Genomic DNA, 11,241 nt, shown 5'->3' with positions numbered 1-11,241 from the left:
TTTAACCAATGGGAATCAAGCGTGATGACGACACCGCTGCAGTTGGCCATAGAAATCAGACGGGATGACGTATGTTTCATCCCAGCTCTTTTAAGCGGGCTCACCACGCCTTCATTCATACTACACCGTGCTTCGGTAACCTTAGGCCTTAATTGTTGTAAAATTGTTGTAAAATTGTTATACTGCACAAGCTGTTATGATTATTATCACAAATATATAATATATCATTATTATCAGAAAATTCATGTATGAATCTTATTAGTCCTATATATGGTTATTAGCACTTTCGTCTCACAACGCCAGGGTTAGGGGTTTCGATTCCTGACCGCCCTGTGTGTGTGGAGTTTGGATGTTCTCCTAGTGCTCTGGGCATTTCAATTTCTATTCCAGTTTCATCCCCCAGTCCAAAGACATGCATAGTAAGCTGATTCCAAATGTGAATGTGTATGTGATTGTTCCCTGAGTTGGACTGGCACCTCGTCCAAGGTGAACCCTGCCTTGTGTCCGATGCTCCCTGGGATAAGCACCAGGTTCCCCATGACCCTGAAGGATAAGTGGTATAGGAAATCGACGGATCTTAAGCTCAAGATTTGTATCTGTGGGGGAAAAAAGAAACATATTATTCAAAAGCTTTCAAAAATCCCTGGACGTGAACATGTGGGTTGTCTCAGTGTCAACACAAAATTATATAGGCTAGTTGGCCATAAATGCGGAACCAGGTGCTCCAGGTGCTGTTTAAAAATTCACGGGTAAATGATTAGTTTCAGGTTTGGTTTCATATTTGTAGAGTGGATTCAGGTAATGTGGGATATCAGGTAAAGTGAGACACTTTCAGGTCTGTGAGCCTATCCAAGCAGTACCAGTCATAAGACCCCCACAGGACACCATTCACATTCACATGCTCATTCACTCCTAGGGCAATTTATCTTAGCCAATCCACACAATGACATGTTTTTGAGAGGTGGGAGGAAACTGGACAACCCAAAAGAAACCAACGTAGACATGGGGACTACACGAACACAGACTCCATACAGACTGTAATCAAAGCTCAGGATCAAAACAGGGAAACTGGAGCTGTGAGGTGGCAATGCCTGGGACAAATAGTGCTGTCATGAAACAATTTGATTTGTCTGTCATCACCAGACGGGTGGTCTCCATGTGGCCATATGTGGACATATGTTTAGTGCAAGCACATTGTGGGTTCTATGTTTGCTGGCATGTTGCCATTTTCGTTGGGTGCAAGCGAATATTTTCTTTTTGCACTCTCTTGTAATTTTTGTGGTCATAAATTAATGGACACCTCACAACTCCAGGGTTCTTGGTTCGATTGGGTTACTGCCTTTGTGGAAATTGTGTGCATGCTTGTGTTTGGTTTGTCACTCTAATGAAAACTCTAATGAAATAAAAATAAAAAAGACCCTGATGTTCATACTGAAGATCCTTTCAACACACCCATAAGTATTGTCTGACCTTATAGCATAGAGTTGTTAAAGAGTAATGACTCATAATCGCAATATTCTGTGTCACTCAGAAGAGGATGGGTTCCTTTTGAGGCCCTTTTGAGAAGGTTTCTTCCTTATGCTGTTTCGGGGAGTTTTTCCTTGCTACTGGCGCCTGTGATTTGCTCATTAGGGATCTAAATTTAAATCTATATACATATTTCTGTAAAGCAGCTTTATAAGAGTCCACTGTTAAAAGTACTATACAAATAAAATGATATAGAATTGAATTGATATTGCCCACTGGGATAACATGTTTACTGAAAATGAAGTGAAATTAGCAGCAATGTGGTTGGAATGGCGTAAAAAGGCGGTTTGATTATGTTATATGCTATATGATGAATATGCCTGCATCACTTCCTCCTAAGACCCCCTATTAGCACAGACTCAGGGACAAAATGGAAGCTTTGAAGAAATCTTCAGATAAACACAACTTTAATACAATTATTTGATCACAAATAATAATAATAAAAAACTCAGGTAAAGATACTAAAGGCTTTCACACCAAATATATAAAGTGTCTTTTAGCCGAGCATCTATTTGAACTAGCTTTTAAATTAACACCAGCTTTGAGACACAAAGAAGATACAGGGGAATATTTCATTATATATTACTGTAATAAAATAAATTTTTTTTTCACTTAATAGTCAACAGTATCAGTGTTCTTAGGACACTAATAGGGTGAATTCGGTTATATTGGGACATCAGATAATTTGGGACGTTCACTTAGGAGCATTTATTTTCTGGCGTGATATGTGAAAATCAAAACTTGCATTGGAACTATGTGATAGAAATAACATGATTAAATTTATGTGACAACATATAAGGGGATGTGATCATCGTCCAGCTGTAAGTTGACTCTGTAAATCTTAATGTAGGAAAGAAAATTTACATATGCTTTGGTTAGGTTTTTTTTCATAAGGTAATAAAATTGTCATGACTGGTATATTTCACATGTTTATGAAACATATGCAGAGCTTAATTTGAGCCGGCTCCTGTTCTGGCTCCAAAATGTATCACACCTGCTTTCTGGAAGCTTTTTATGCGGATCTGGCACCTCTGCAGCTTGATGTTTAAAGTCTCACACTAGCCTGATGGTGGAAGGTTTTTAGTACCGCTTATGAGGCTAAACGTTGTCAACCTGCACATGGCTTTGAAAGTGAGATTGACTGCCAGGAATTAAATGGAGTTAACAGCCCACATACAATCATTCAGGCGTGTAGGGAGTGCAGGGACTCAAAAAGTTCTAGAAGGACTGAGGCAGTTGTTGGCTAATGTTTAATACTATGCCAATCTTGAGTGGAGCGTGAGCGGGGTTTCCATTTCCAAAATGAATCTCATTTGTATCTCGCAGCGTGAATCCCTTCTCATCCCCACCATCTCTGATGTTTTTGAACACTGTGGGTCTGCCGCTTACAAAGTTGAATCCCGAGCCATTTGTGTGCTCATAGATACATAAGGGACACAGGGAAGAGGAATGCAACACTGACATGATAACATTGTGGTATATTTTGTGTTAGATAAGGTGCTTTTTTCTTGATTATGTTATGCAGTTAATGCTAGTTTATTTAAAGTAGGCCTACTGTATGAATTGTAGCTTTGTTTTTGAAGTGCTTTGGGCAAATGTGTATTGTAGTTAACTGAGGTGACATCAAATAAACTGATAGAATGTGCAAACCATAAACGTTTCAATTTTTGTGCTAAGAATACTCACTGCTATAAACTTGTTACGTCGCTGTACCAGTGTGATCAGTTACGTAGGCCTACCTAGCAGCATTGTATATTGGTGACTACGTGAGATTCTAGAAGCATGTCTGTAAGTTCGGGACCGGGACCTTTTGCATGCCTCCTGACCTGCCGGATCACTACCCTATTACTGTTCTGGGACCTGCAGATTTACAAATAAAGCACTGCACATATGCATAAGATATACTACTATAACAAAATAAGAATAAAGTTAGTTTCAATAATGTACACATGTCCATCCATCCATCCATCTTCTATACCACTTAGCCCTTTTCAGGGTCACGGGGAAACCTGGAGCCTATCCCAGGGAGCATTGGGCACAAGGCGGCGTACACCCTGGACAGGGTGCCAATCCATCGCAGGGCACACTCACATACACATTCACACACCCATTCATACACTACGGACACTTTGGACATGTCAATCAGCCTACCATGCATGTCTTTGGACTGGGGGAGAAAACGGAGTACCCGGAGGAAACCATGTACACATGTTCATTATTTAATCATTTTCAAGATGTCCCAAATTACAACCATTTTCAAAATCGATTATATACTGTATGTCTACTATAAATCTATGATATATCTACAAATCTATACTATACAGTACCAGCCTTATACCAGCGGATAATTTGTGAAGTGCACGGGTGCCATGAGTCCGTATTACTGTGGCTGTGATTAGTGTAATGGAGTTCGGGTGTGTACAATCAGAATGACGGTGAACGTAAGGGCGGGCGTACACGTTGTGAGTTCTGACCTCCTGCACATATTACGAGTCAGTTTATTTGAAAATTGTATTGTTGCAATGGTACACGACAAGATTTTACAACCTGGTGAGTTTCACTGCAATCACCTGAATTTTCACTGCATTTATAACTAGAGTGCTCCAGGTATAATGTATTTTTGCAGGCCAACACAGAATTTAGCATTACCCTGGTTCCTTTGACAAAAATGGCTTTTAGATTATTGCAGAAAATAAGCTCTTTGATCAACAAAAGTTTATGATTCCTACACCTTTTGTTCAGCAAGATAATCTTCACAAATGAATGCAACATTCATGAATTTTAAAGCCTAAATACAAAAAAAAGTTAAAAAAGTAAAAAGTTAAATAAAATACACCATGGTCGCATGACTTCATCACCACCACCAGAAAGCTTCCGACGACTCTTTCAATCTTTATTTAAAAACACTACAATTGGTGAATACTATAAATTGATAAACCTATAAGTTGGAAAGTTTGAGTTGGAATAGTTTGCAAGAGCACAAGTATAAACCCAACAAGGCTGTAGTAGACGAGTTTTCCTGTTTGTGTGATGCCTTTAGTGTCCTATCTTTGTCTTTCATCTTAGGGGGTTTTCCTCTCCTCCTGAATGGTCAACTTCAGGTAGATCCCCAAATGTGTGTGGCACACACCACACAAATTCAAGCAGACAGCATCCAAATTTTTTCAACATGTATAAAGATGTTCGGAGCAGCTCGTGGGCAGCTCGGCTCCACTCATAATACCTCTCACATGATGTGAGACGCAACCACATGAGAAACAACTATTTCTGTGCGATTTCTCCTGTCATGATAGAATGTGGGAGCCTGCATGACAGGCATAAATCGCACTGTGGCGATCAGGAGCCATGTTTGTAGGTTGCTTTGAGTTTTGGAAGTTGTAGTCGGCAGCCATGTTTGTAGACCGTTCAGTGGCACTAGGAGTGGGAAGCAACGCCCTGGGGCGTTGATGTGACAGAAGTCATCCTGGTTGTCAGTGCAGTATGCTTGCAAGAAGTGACCCAATTCTTGATTTGCCCTGTCAACCTGCCCATTGGCTTGAAGGTGGTACCCAGACGTGAATCTGACAGAAACATCCAATTTCTCTATAAAACTGCTCCATACCCAAGATGTAAATAGAGTGACTGACCCCGGTCAGTCACTATGTCTTCAGGAATCCAGTAGTGTCTGAATACATGCATACAGCATGTGGGGCCAGCAGTATTTGCCCTGGAGAAGCTAGATATATGTATGAAGTGTGATATCGGTGTGATATACGAGGGAGTTTTAGTCCTGATAGAGGGCACTGAAGGAACCCCTCCTTCAGTAGTACAATGGGTTACGGGCCCCCTCCTATGGGTCCTCCGTCAAGGGCTTGGACATGCAGGGGATTGTGGAGAGGCTGAGTTGGTAGGTTCAGTTTTATGATGAACGAGCTGCCTATGAAGTTGCCAGCTGCTTCGGAACCAATCAGTGCTGAAACTGTAGAAAAACCCTTTGCATATCTGTATGGCAAAATATTGATGAGTGATAATCTGTGGGGCACTCACTATGTTGGAAAGAGAGGGCTGGTCTGCTTGCTCTGAGGTGTTTGGAGAAGGCTTAGACTTGGGACAGACTGGGCACAATGCCGAGTGCTGAGGGCTGTTGCAGTAGAAGCAGAGTTGGAGCTTATGATGCCATTGGAGTTCCACATGCGTCAGCTTGGCTTTTCTGAGTTGCATGGGTTTAGGTGCTGGGAGTTAGCTTTTCCAAGTTAGCTGTGCATGCCAGTTCCATGAGAATATCTTGTTTCAACTCTTGATGATACACTGGTTTGAATGCTGGCTTGTTCCAGCTGCTGGCAGCTGCTAGGGTGCGGAACATTAATGCAAACTCAGAGGCGCTCTGGTTATCATGTCTGAGCATGAGGAGTTGTGCTCCCACTTCCTTTCCTTCAGGAGAATGGTCAAAAACTTGCTGAATGAGCTCTAGGAAGTGCTCAGAGGAGATGGTGCATTCTCCTCCAGACACCAGTAGCCCAGCTGAGTGCCTTATTGGTGAGCAGATTCATGAACTGAACAATCTTGGTTTTCTCAGTAACTCTGTCTTGACTGGAGAAATACAAGGAGCACTGAAGCACGAAACCGTTGCATGAAGTGGAAGCACCTGAATATTTTTCGGGTTGTGCGATGGAGCAGATTGAGAGGGTGCTGCCATAGTAACCCACGTAGGTACTTGCATGCTGGAGAGAGTTGTGCTAGCTGTGCAGTGATCATAGCAATCTGTTGTTGCTGCTCACAGATGAGGCGGCCTGTCACCACTCTTGCAACCCTGCTGTTTCCATGTGCAGGCGAAGTATTCTGCCAGGCGGTGGAGCCAGTGACAGTTGCTGGTTAAACTTTTTTATTTTAAAACAGGCAAACAAATCCAAAATGTGAGGCAGAATCAATACAGAGCATTCCTGGCAGAAATCAAGCGATGTGCAAACAGAGTTAACTGGGCAATGACATAGTCAAGTCAAGTCAATTGTCTTTATTATCATTTCAACCATATACAGTTGGTACTGTACACAGTGAAACAAAACAATGTTTATCCAGGACCATGGTGCTACATAAACAACACACTAACCATATGAGACGACACAGAACTAAATAAGATCTACACATTTTTACATAAAGTGCACGTGCAAATGTGTGCTAACAACACAAGACAATATGGTACTACTAAAACAGGACAATAGGCACAGTAAGTGACAGTGTAGCACCAACCAGTACACAGTTTTAGTGTGGAAGAGTCCAATATAACAGGTAGTGCAAAAGATAGGTGCCAAAGAGTAACAATATAATTTAAAAATGGTGTGAATGTAAACATAACATGCTATGACTTAGTATTCAGCAGATTAGCTTATACCAAATATGGGCATAGCAGTTATTGCAGTAGCAGCCAGGTAAAGTGTATAATAGTGATAAGAAATTAAATACGATATTTTTATAAGTATAGTAGCAGCAAAAAAATGCAATGCCCTGCCCTGGTATGACAAAGCTCGTTCCCTTCTCAGGAAACAGGGTTACATGTGTAACCCAGGCGTTCCCTTTCAAAGGGAACTCTACGTTGCGTTTAGCATAACACTTTGGGAACAAGAATACCCACTCCATCATACCGAGGGTACGGCCTGTTCAAAAAGACCCAAGCTCAAGGGTCACTGCAAGACACTTGAGCCCAGGGCGGAATGAATATCCAGGCTGTAATATTGAATGAATGTGTGTGGCGTAGACCACCCTGCAGCAGCACAGACATCCTGTAAGGATACTCCTTTGGACAAAGCCTTCAAGGAGTGACCCCCCCTAGTGGAATGAGCCCTTATGCCTAGAGGTGTAGCAAGACCGCACGCCTCATAAGCAATAGAGATTGCTTCCACTATCCAATTAGAGATGTCCTGCTTTGACACAGCATCACCTCTACTGTCACCACCAAAGCAGACCAGCAGCTGCTCCAACTTACACCACTGGCCGGAGCGGTCAACATAAGTACAGAGAGCCCTTACTGGACACAGCAGGTGCATTCTCTCTTGTTCCGGTGTGAGGAATAGAGGAGGGCAGAAAGCCTGCAACACCACTGGCTGGGCAGCAGATATAGGCACCTTAGGAATACAATCTGGCCTAGGATACAGGAAGGCCTTGGCAAAGGCCTTGGCTAACCCTGAATGTAGCAGAAGCCCACCCCTCTGAGAAACGTCCTTGTAAGAACTCCAGGACAGCCATCTAAGACCGCAACCCCAGCCCATGAGGGAGGTGTCTGTCATTTCCGTCTTGCGATAAGGAGACGCCCCTTGAGTGTGACCCGAGGCTAGAAACTGGGGACATCTCCAGATACTCAGAGCACGTAGGCATTGCCGCGTGACACTGATTACTCTCAGAGGTTTCATCCTCAGTTGCCAGTTCCCTGGATCATGCTAGAATTAACCAGTCATCCAGGTAGTATAGTACATGGTTGCCCTGGAGTCGCAAATGAGCCAGAGCAGCATCCATGCACTTTGTGAAGGTGTGAGGGGATAAAGCTAGCCCGAAGGGAAGAACCCGATATTGGTATGCGTTGTCTCCAAATGCAAACCTCAGGAACTTCCTGTGACTGAGCGATATTCCTATGTGGAAATATGCATATTTCAGATCCATCATCACAAACCAGTCCTCGAACTGAATCTGTGGCACGAAAAGTTTGACTGTCAGCATCTTGAACCTGTATGTCCAAAGAATATGGTTCAGATCATGCAGATCTAAAATTGGCCACATACTCCCATCTTTTTTGCGGACCAGGAAAAACCTGCTGTAAAAACCTCCCTCCCTTAGGGAACAGGGTACATGTTCTATGGCCCTATGGGGGGGGGGGGGGGGGGGGGGGGTTCTATGGGGGGGGGGGTTTCAAGCTCTGAACTGGACCCGGTAACCCTTTTCTATGATAGACAGAACCCATGGAGACCCAATTCCCTCCCCACTATCGAGCTCACTCAGCAGGTCTGCTTGGTAGGCCTGCAACACTGCCATTGTATGCAGTGACCCACAAGCAAGACCCGCTGCTGCATAGGCTTTGTCCATCAAGACCGATGTGGCCTTACATGGCTTGGAATTCAAAGCCGGCCCCCCTATATTACCTGCTGTTGATGGAGAGAGGTGGCTCGCAAGCGTCAGATGTCACGGGGTTATAAACAAACTAGTGTATGGTTTTCCCCAGAAGCGTGATGTCTCATCATGCACTTCTCGAAAAAGTGGAGTTATCTGCGGTGTGAGGGAGATTTATTTTCACTGGAGAGGAAGCGCTCATCCAGCCTGCTACGAGCCACTTCCTCTTCCCCGGACCAGTCTATATTCAGCTTTTCAACTGCCCTAGTAATCACCTCAAGGAGCTCTTTATATGTTTGAGAGATGCTCTCAGTTTTTGGTGCAATGGCACCCCCTACCAACTCCTCAGAGTCAGCGAGGGTGTCTTGGCTTTCCATAGGGGAAGGAGGAGTTGCGACGCGAGCTCCAAAGTCAGGTGGAGAGCTGGACCCGGAAGACAGAGCAAGAGATAGCCGTGCTCGTCTCCGGCTCCTTTTCCAGATCCATACGAGATCCCCAGGACCTGACCTCGGCAGCAGCTGGCCCAGATCCACGAGGCTCTGAAACCCAACTCCCTTCGGCCGAGAAGAGGGAGAGTTGCGAGCGGAGCTGCCTAATCGTAAAACGTTCACAATGCTCACAGTCAGATCCCTCAAGGGGTCGCCAAACGTGGCGTCCTACCACCACCATGCTTCACTATAGTGGTGGTGTTCTAAGTGTAAAGAGCAGTGTTGGGTTTTTGCCAAATGTAGTGCTTTGTGCCCAGGCCAAAAAGATCAAATTTGGGCTCATCAGACCAGAGAAACCTTTTCCACTTTTGCTACGTCTCCAGCATTCCCTTTGGCAAATTCATGTAGCTTTTTCTTCTTTTTATTCTCTCTTCATGCCACTCCATAAAACCTATTTTTAGTATTATATATATATATATATATATATATATATATATATATATATATATATATATATATATATATATATAATATTATTTTTCCATATTTGTCACACTTCATTGTTTCAGATCTTCAAACTAAATATAATATATGACAAGAACAACTGAGTAATCACAAAATAGATTTTAAATGATCATTTCATTTAAAGAAAGAAAAACGTTATCCAACACCAACTGACCCTCTCTATAAAAATGATTGCCCTTTAGTTACTAAATCAACCAGTTGGCCCAATTTAACTGATAATTTGTTTTAATTAGATTAGGCACACTCAGACATGATTACTGCCAGCCCTGTTGAATCTAAACAACATTTAAACAGAACCTTTTCAGCAAAGTGAAGTCTGGAAAGGGTTTCAAAGCCTTTTCTAAGGCTCTGTGACTCCAGTGAACCAGAGTAAGAGGCATTATCTCCAAATGGAGAAAACTTGGAACAGTGAAAGTTCCACCAAAAGTGCATCAGTGACTCATCCATGAAGTGAAAAAAAGAACACATATGAACAGTTAAGGAACTGCAGGCCTCATTCACTTCAGATAAGGTCAACCTAGAAACAAGCAAGAGGTGCAAGGCAAAAACCACTACTAACCAAAAGAGACATAAAGGCCCCAAATAAATTTGTTTTGGGATAATGTTCTGTAGACTAATGAAATGAAAATGGAACTTTTTGGAAGACTTGGGTCCTGTTACATCTGGCAGGAAGTTAACACAGCATTCCACAGGCACATCATATCAACAAACATGGTGGTGTTCATGTGAAGGTGTGAGGATTCTTTGATCCTCCAAGGCCTAGTCTAAGCCTTCCATTGTGGCTGAATTAAAACAATTCAGCAAAGAAGACTGGGGCAGAATTCCTCCACAGCAATGTGAAAGAATTATTGCTGCTAAAAAAATATCACAACCAATTATTACATCTACAGGAATGGGGTGGGGAATTATTATTTTTTTTCACATGGGTGATATACAGGTAGGTGTTGCATAACCTTTTTCCTTCAATAAATGTTACTAACAATTATCAATTTAAAATAAATGCTAATCAATAATCCTAAAATAATTTTTTAAAAATCATTTAAAAAGCATTTTGTGTCTCCTTGTGTTCTCATTGTCTATATTACATTTTGTATGAGGATCTACTTAGTGTGAGAAATATGTAAACATAAAGGAATTCAGGAAGGGGTCAAACATTTTTTTCAGCACTGTATAATATTATTTTATAATATTGTTTATAATACTGTTTAATAATTTTATGTTATGAATGAACTCCTACAACCTTGTATAAACACCAGTACACCACTATTACATCATCATTGCATCACTAAGGAGCTACAGGGAATGGCATGAACATGAATATGGATAAGAGCCAGTACATCATCTAAGCCGAAGAGGATTTAAAAAAAAAAAATCAACTCTCAATGCTGCCATCTAGTGACCATAAGTGAGATTTTCTGAATTCGGGTGAAAGTGAACATTATATAACGGCTGATAAATAGATCTTGAATGCATTTCATAACCGAGTTAAGGATTTGAATACTTTTAAAATAATATAAGCTGATATTGACAGATATTTGGTAAAGAGAATTTTATGTATGATACATGATATAAGAAAGTTCGATCTATATAATAGTCTCATAAAGCCAAAAAGGGGCAGCAATCCACTACTATGCAGTGATGTCCTTGGTATTATTTATTACGGCTTATGGTCTGTTTAATGAAACAA

At 41.9% G+C, this 11,241-nt stretch overlaps 1 protein-coding gene across 2 annotated transcripts in view; it reads right to left on the bottom strand.

Annotated features, from left to right (window-relative positions):
- LOC108272125 (mucin-5AC) overlaps positions 1-11,241 on the bottom strand; it is a 119,039-nt gene that overhangs the window by 45,784 nt on the left and 62,014 nt on the right. The gene's annotated exons all lie outside the window — the stretch shown is intronic.

The sequence above is a fragment of the Ictalurus punctatus genome, chromosome 11 (genome assembly GCF_001660625.3).
Source record: "Ictalurus punctatus breed USDA103 chromosome 11, Coco_2.0, whole genome shotgun sequence".
Lineage (NCBI taxonomy): Eukaryota > Metazoa > Chordata > Actinopteri > Siluriformes > Ictaluridae > Ictalurus > Ictalurus punctatus.
The sequence above is the reverse complement of the archived record's forward strand: the minus strand, read 5'-3'. Positions and strand labels throughout refer to the sequence as shown.